The 7,014-nt window shown below is 41.5% G+C and overlaps 1 long non-coding RNA gene across 1 annotated transcript; it reads right to left on the bottom strand.

The window, feature by feature from the left end:
* Nucleotides 1-5,278: 5,278 nt before the first annotated feature.
* LOC128786199 (uncharacterized) lies at nucleotides 5,279-6,780 on the bottom strand. Its single transcript, XR_008430206.1, has 3 exons — nucleotides 6,198-6,780; nucleotides 5,775-5,887; nucleotides 5,279-5,413 (listed from the first exon to the last, which is right to left on the bottom strand). It is a non-coding gene; the product is annotated as an uncharacterized LOC128786199 (long non-coding RNA).
* Nucleotides 6,781-7,014: the final 234 nt, after the last annotated feature.

The raw sequence follows: 7,014 nt of genomic DNA on the forward strand, positions 1-7,014 counted from the left end.
GTGGCAGGACAAACAAATGAAGATCAAGGAATACAGCTTCTCATATCTAAAAAATTCAAAAAGCAGATACATTTCAGAACTTTATTTCAAAAAAAGCAGGGGGGGTTTAAGAACTTCTCAATAAAATTGTTTTCATCTAAAAGGTAATCAAAATGAACAGGATGTTCTCCTACATAAAAAGAAACAGGGAAAATGAGGACAATAGACACATAACTAAATTTACATATAACCCCAAAAGAAATCTATTGTCTGCCTCAGTTTTCAGTGAGGACCATGATGTCTCCTTGGAGCAAAGGCATGGTAGCCATTGAAACTGAGCATGGTGTTGCACAACTCCATTGTCCTGGAACTGGAAGAGCAGCTGTATTTGCACCCAAGGGAAAGTGCTGATCAACATCTCAGAAGCATCACTGCACACCTGCCCCAGGCCACTCTTTCCTTAGCATCTGGTACTGGCCAGAGACAAGCTCTGAGGCAGCATGGACCTTAATTCTAAACCCAACAAGCTGCTTTTCAGTAACTTTGAAAGGATTGGCATATGGAACTGCAGCTTAGGTAGACTCATTTTGAAGTGAATGTAACATGGTTGAAGATCACCAAGACTACAAAAGGCAATAAACATGCTGATCCATGCAAGACTAACTCGCCTAATCTCAAAAGTATGTCTTGATTTAGAAACATGTAACAATAATGTAGAAACTGACACAAATTACAGCGTGGGTATTAATGATAAATGAGACCCTACTGAAGTTTCTTTCCTTATGACAGTCAGAATATCAAGATGCATTGCATTTATCTTCCCATGCATCTTCTGGCACAACTTTTCACTGGTTGAAATGGGGGAAAATTGAACCATTAAGCCAGATGATAACATACAGTACTAACATTCATGTTCATCGTGTAACTTTGGATGTTATCCTGCTGGTCAGAAAGAAATCAGAAGCCCGAGTTGCTCAGTGCAAAGCAAGACCAGTTCCAGTAGGCTGAAAATATGCTCTTGGTGCACCTTCAAAGTTTAAGGATTACAGATAATTAATGACACCACCAATAGTCCAATAAAATTTATTCTTACCTCTACTTTTATCATTCTCAATTCAGGATCAGTCATTCAGGTCTAGGTGGTAAGGAAAAAAGTCACAGTAACCTCAATCATACATAGAGCAGGTTAAGTACCTGGTGCCAAAGCCTTTCATTGTGTACTGTAAGCTAACCATGGAAGTGAAAAAAGGGGAGCAGAAGAGCTCTGCATTAGTAATTTTTTTATTAGTCATGAAGCATAACTGCTTAAGCCAAGGGGAAAAATGCTGCCTAGGGATTGTACTTAGAAAAGTATTCCCTGAAAAGAAATATTTCCCTCTAAAAAGGCACCTCGTGAGACTTCTGGGTTTTTTTTCATTTTCAATGCATCTTGTTTGAATATGACCAACCAGGATGTGCAGAAGAGCAAAGACAAGTGGATCAGGAAAATGCTCTATAGAAAATTCTGACTGACTCAGCCAAGAAGAAGGAAGTCTGGGAGAAAGGAGAGCAGACACCATCCCAAGAAAGGCTTGTAACAGCTCACAAGGCAGAAGAGTGGGATGTAGCACCTCCCTCTCTCTGGTTGAGCTTTTTTGCTTTCTTGTGTGTTTTGGTTTTTTTTTAACTGGATCCATTGAGATCAGGAACTACAGTAGGGTTTTCCTTTAGCTAGAAGTAGATGTTTCATCTAGTCCTGGATTCATATCTTCATTTTTCCTTTATGCTTGGCCTGTCTTAGGGAAGTTCTTCATTAGGCTATGATGTTCTAAGAGATGCTTAAGATGAAAATCAATTAACCTCTGTGATAGCATATGTCAATACAGACTTCAAGTTACTATTATAATTGCAAAATTGAGAGAAAGATACAATATTTCAGTAAAGAGAATGAGTAAGCCTCCACTTGTAGTGACTCCTGTTTACTGTAATCAGACACAATGAATAAGCTTTTAGGGAAAATGTGCTTGGATGTAGCTTTGGATGTACAACTCATGCATTAGCAATGTTTATGGATTGACTCATTACACAGCCAGTCTTTCTGCACATCCCTTCTGAAAATATATAGGTTTTCAGACATAAACAAAAACAGGATGTCCAATATGTAGGAAAGTTTATTTTTCACTTATCTTCCATGAAGCAGAATCTCCCTGAACTCAAAAAGATTCTTGGCCAGAGTTTGAATGGACAAGATTTAATACTCCAATATAGTGACACACCACAAAGTGATCAGCAAATGCTCTGGGCTCCTTATTATTCAGCAATTATTCCAGATCCTGGAAGAACCTAAACTCCAGGACATGGAGGCCTTATGTTGAGAATTATGGCAGGAGTCTACCCAAACGATACCAGGCCCCTATCTAAAGTGAAACCCAGAAGAATTCGAAAGGAACACTGAACTCCTTGAACTAGCATTTCCCCATGAAACCACCTCTGGAAAGGTTCCAGCTATTGCCTTGAAACAGGGTGTAAGGACATGCATATAGCAAAGTGTGAGGCAAGGTGCTGTGGGAAGACTGAGCACACAGGGAACTCTGAAAAAGAAGGGCTAGCTAAACAAGTTTTGCAGGACCCACCCATGTACAAAAACCCACCAGTGTGCCAAAGTGGTTATTGAAACATCACGACCTGCACCGACCTAAGCTGCTGTCAGGAATTGCTGCTGGTGTTATCAGCAGGCAGCGTGTGAAGTGGGACCTAGTGCCAATTAGGTCAGGACATGGTTACAAGCAGAGTCAAGAAAGCCACAGCATGTATACAGAACTTAAAACTCAATCTGTGGGACCAAACCTCTGACAAGCAGATCTGAACTCAGCTTCTACCACCGCTGTAGTTGCCTATTGTAGCTACTTGCTTTCTTGTAGCCCTGCTCCAAAGCTGACACCTAGGCAACAGCCCGCCACAATCCCAGCTTCCAGGTGCCCTTTGAGGCACAGCTATGATCTCAGCAGGGAAGTTACAGCAAAGCTACAAAACCTGCCTGACTCCTTGAGGCAGGTGAGAAGCGAGATAAAGCAGCACAAGCTGGCCAAGCTGTTGCTGGTACACAGTGCCTGCTAAAACATGATGCCTGCCATTGACACTGATGGAGCAAATACATTCAAACACTGCTTGCGAAAGGTGCCACACTGACAGGCAGGGAGATGGAAATCAACTACCCAGGACCCAAAGAAACCTAACCAATTAAGGAATCTATTGTCACAGGGGTCAGCACAAGGCAGTGTGGTCTGCTGAACTTTTTTATCAGGAACCCTTTGAGCAAGGTAAGCAATTTCATTTCTGGCAAAACATCCTAGGCACTTGGAATCATATATATATATAGGAGATTCCCAAGCCAGAGATTACATCTTACTACTTACAGTGCCAGGGATCATCCTGAACTCCTTGAATATGCCCAATCTCTTTTTGAATACACTAGTATCTTTGGCTTCCACAATACTTCAGATGTACTTACATGTTGCATTCTAAACCCTAGCATCTTCCTTTCATCCTTTTCTAACAATCTGACTGATCATTTCATCAGCTTCTAGCCCCACGCAATGCTGATTCCTCCTATCCAGCAGCCAGCCAGAGTGAGTTTCCTAAAGGGAGTCATACAGCTCTTAGTCTTGTATGGAAGTAATTTCCATCACCTTGGGCACCTGCATGGTTCTCTCCATATTCTCTAGCTTTATTAAACCTTTTCAAGTTCTGCAGACAGCATTCAAACCAAATATGCTTACACAGCAGCATACCAATATTTTCTTGCATTCTTGTCCTTTCCCAATAATTAATATTCTAATTGGTTCCTTTGGTACAAGGATTGGGCAGACATTTTCAGAGAATTATGCATAATACAGAAGAACCATCCCCAAATACCACTCCACAGCCCCTCGTGTTGGATGTATATTAGGATACTTTTTTCCCATGTGAATTCCTTTGTGTTCTGTCAACATAGGCTTTATTTACTATGGAACGCATATGCGGTAGTCTAATTTACAAGCTTCAACATGCATAAAGACAAGTATCGTATTTGCTACCTTCCCTTTCTGTGCTTTTAAGGCTAATTTAAAAATCACACAGGACAACATCTCACACAGCCCTTACAAAGTCCTTTAGACTCTAGCAGTCAAAGCCACCTGGGTCTGGAGAGCTTTGTCAACTGCCCTAAAAAGCTGCTGCTGGCACATCAGTTTCAAGTAGTTCCTTGGTCTAATATCTTACAGAGCACAGCTTGACATGAAAATTTTGACTTTCTCATTGATGCATGTGACTAGGCTTTTCTTTCCATATGAGAAGCTAGAGCAGCAACAGCAGCATACCCTAACCCACAGCAAACAGCAAGCCAAAGGCCAGGGTTTGTTTGAAGCTTCATCTGCTGTCCCAAAAACCAATGCTTTGTTCACATTTGCATTGCTCAGCATCCATCATTGCAGTTACGAAGTGTCTTTACCTTTGCAGTGCTGGACCAAAGTCTGCTAAGTCCAAAGATCAGACTGAAAGAGATTTAGGCAGACACTCACCTTTCACTCAGATACCCAAGACCTGCTGAAGACTCAGAACTTCTCATTACTGAGATACCTTCCTGAAATGTTGGTCAGTGCTTCCTGCTGGATGGCTCAGGAGTCCCTCCACCACACAGCAGCTGCTGCAGAACCCAGCATTTCCCCACCATTGTGAAGGGAACTTTCACTGCCTTCTGCTGCACAGAACTAAGTGTCCCATTGCGTGAACATCCAAACACACATTTTACGCCTGATAAGAGTATTTCAAAGTACAATGCCACTCTGCAATAGCAGAGAAGAGCTTTATGCCCCAATGAGTCACTGAACACAAGCAGAACTGTACAGATCCGTGGTACTGAACAACTTTCTGTCAAACTCCAAGCAAACAAGACAAGGAAAGGAACGTAAAGAGCCAAGACTCACATGGATAATATTTTATCCATGACTTGGCAGTGTTAGGCTAACAATCATTTGGGACCTCTAAGATTTAGTCTATTCAAGACTACAAAGGAAGCAGGTGCAAATCCTACTCATATTTCCTTAAATATAGTTACTTAAAAGCCAATTAAAAATACAATTAACAGTGACATACAATAGGGTAAAAGCCAGAGACACAGCGCATGTAACAAAGAGGAATTCAAAGCTTGCCTGCACTTACCACATAACATACACATTAAGTGGGTACAGAGACAAGCCAGAGAGCCTTACAACATATAAGGGTTAAGACCAATGGACAGATATTGTTTAAAGCTGACCTATTCTTTCTGTTTATTCAGGGTTCAAAACAGTGGTACTACTATTCCACATCAAATTAGTCACATCTTTCATTGCAAAATCTGCCTGGATTTTAGCAATTCATCTGATTAGAGCCAGAATCTTCAAATTGCATCATTGTTTAGCTGTGAATATTCTACCTGCCAAGAGAAGGAATTGAGGTGAGGAGTCAGATTTTTATCTCAGGTTTCATTTCAGCAACTCCCATGAAAGTGTATGGACAGACTGTATAAAGACTTCTTCTGTGTCCATACAGGTGTACACCTCTATATCCCACAAGTAAATCACACTGTAGTGCCTCCTCCATTCTTTATAGCCTTTATCTTAAAAGATTTATCTCTTAATTACTTTATGTGAAGCAGTAAGCAAACAAGGGCACACTGTACCAGCTCCCTGACAGACTGACAAGCCTTGTGCTCCAGGCAGGTGGGACAGATAACCAAGTTGGGAAAAGATATATACCTCAAGAAGGAAGGAAATACTCCCACAGTAGCAGTTTACCTTTTGCTGAAATAGGATGTGCCTCAGCAATACAATAAAAAGTGGCATTTGTTTTATTTGTTGCTGCTGAGAACTCCATTTTGTGTGAGCAGCAAGGCAATAAGTGTAAACACCTGGAAGACAGAAGCAAGGAGTTGTCAAAACTGGCACCTGCAAGGATTAGCCAGAGATCCTTGCTGAGGAGTTCAGTAAGCAAGCTAGACTTCACAGCTGGGCTAGAACTCAAGTTTCTTTAACTGTTGAATTTTTAACTGGATACTTATCACCACTCCCAGAATTAGTTAAAATTAATTAGTTAAAATTAGTTAAAATTAATTAGTTAAAATTAGTTAAAATTAATTAGCATGCAACCATTATCAGGTACTTAAAGGAAGAACAGAAATCCACAGGACGGACCAAAGTAGTGACAATTTGACAACTTACCTTCAGAATAACTCACACACTCTGCTGTTAGGGATTTTACTATTTTCCTCCTGCACAGCTACATGTACAGCAGTAGCACCTTAAGAGTGCCTTCCACAAGACTAGATGAGAAGTAGGAGTTTGACTCCTCCAGTGCCATGGTGATGGATTTCTGAATAGATTTTTCTTGTTCCTTGGTCAAGTGTCCTTAGAGCAGAGGTCTATGCCAGCAAACAGCCTCCTTTTCTTGTACTTCTCAAGGACTTGATTCTAGGTGTTGTCACAACAAGATTGACTACAGGAGCAGAGCCTTCAAAACAAACTCTGTTTAGTGTGTGAATTCCAACTAACCTTACAGAGCAGAGCTCAGGCAGAGTCATGGAATCAAAAAATGTCCTGAGGTGGAAGGGACCTACAAGGAACATCAAGTCTAACTCCTGGCCCTACACAGAACACAAGAGTCACACCAGGTGCCTGAGAGCACTGTCCAAACTCTTTAATTCTGTCAGGCTTGGTGCTATGACCACTTCCCTGGGGAGCCTGTTCCAGTGCCCAGCCACCCTCTGGGTGAAGAAACTTTTCCTGACATTCAACCTAAACCTCCCCAGCATAGTTTCCTGCTACTCCCTCAGCTCCCACCACCACAGAGGAGAGGTCAGTGCCTGCCCCTCCACTTACCCTCATGAAGAATCTGGAGACTGAGTCATGCTATACCCATTCATAAATGAAAAGGGAACTCACCCTTCTGCAGTTAGGTTTCTTTTATAGTGCCAGCTGCTGAGCAGAGCTTTTGGACCACAGTTTTAGATTTAAAAGCTGTAAGTTCCGAAACCTATTT

This window comes from Vidua chalybeata, chromosome 3 (genome assembly GCF_026979565.1).
Source record: "Vidua chalybeata isolate OUT-0048 chromosome 3, bVidCha1 merged haplotype, whole genome shotgun sequence".
Lineage (NCBI taxonomy): Eukaryota > Metazoa > Chordata > Aves > Passeriformes > Viduidae > Vidua > Vidua chalybeata.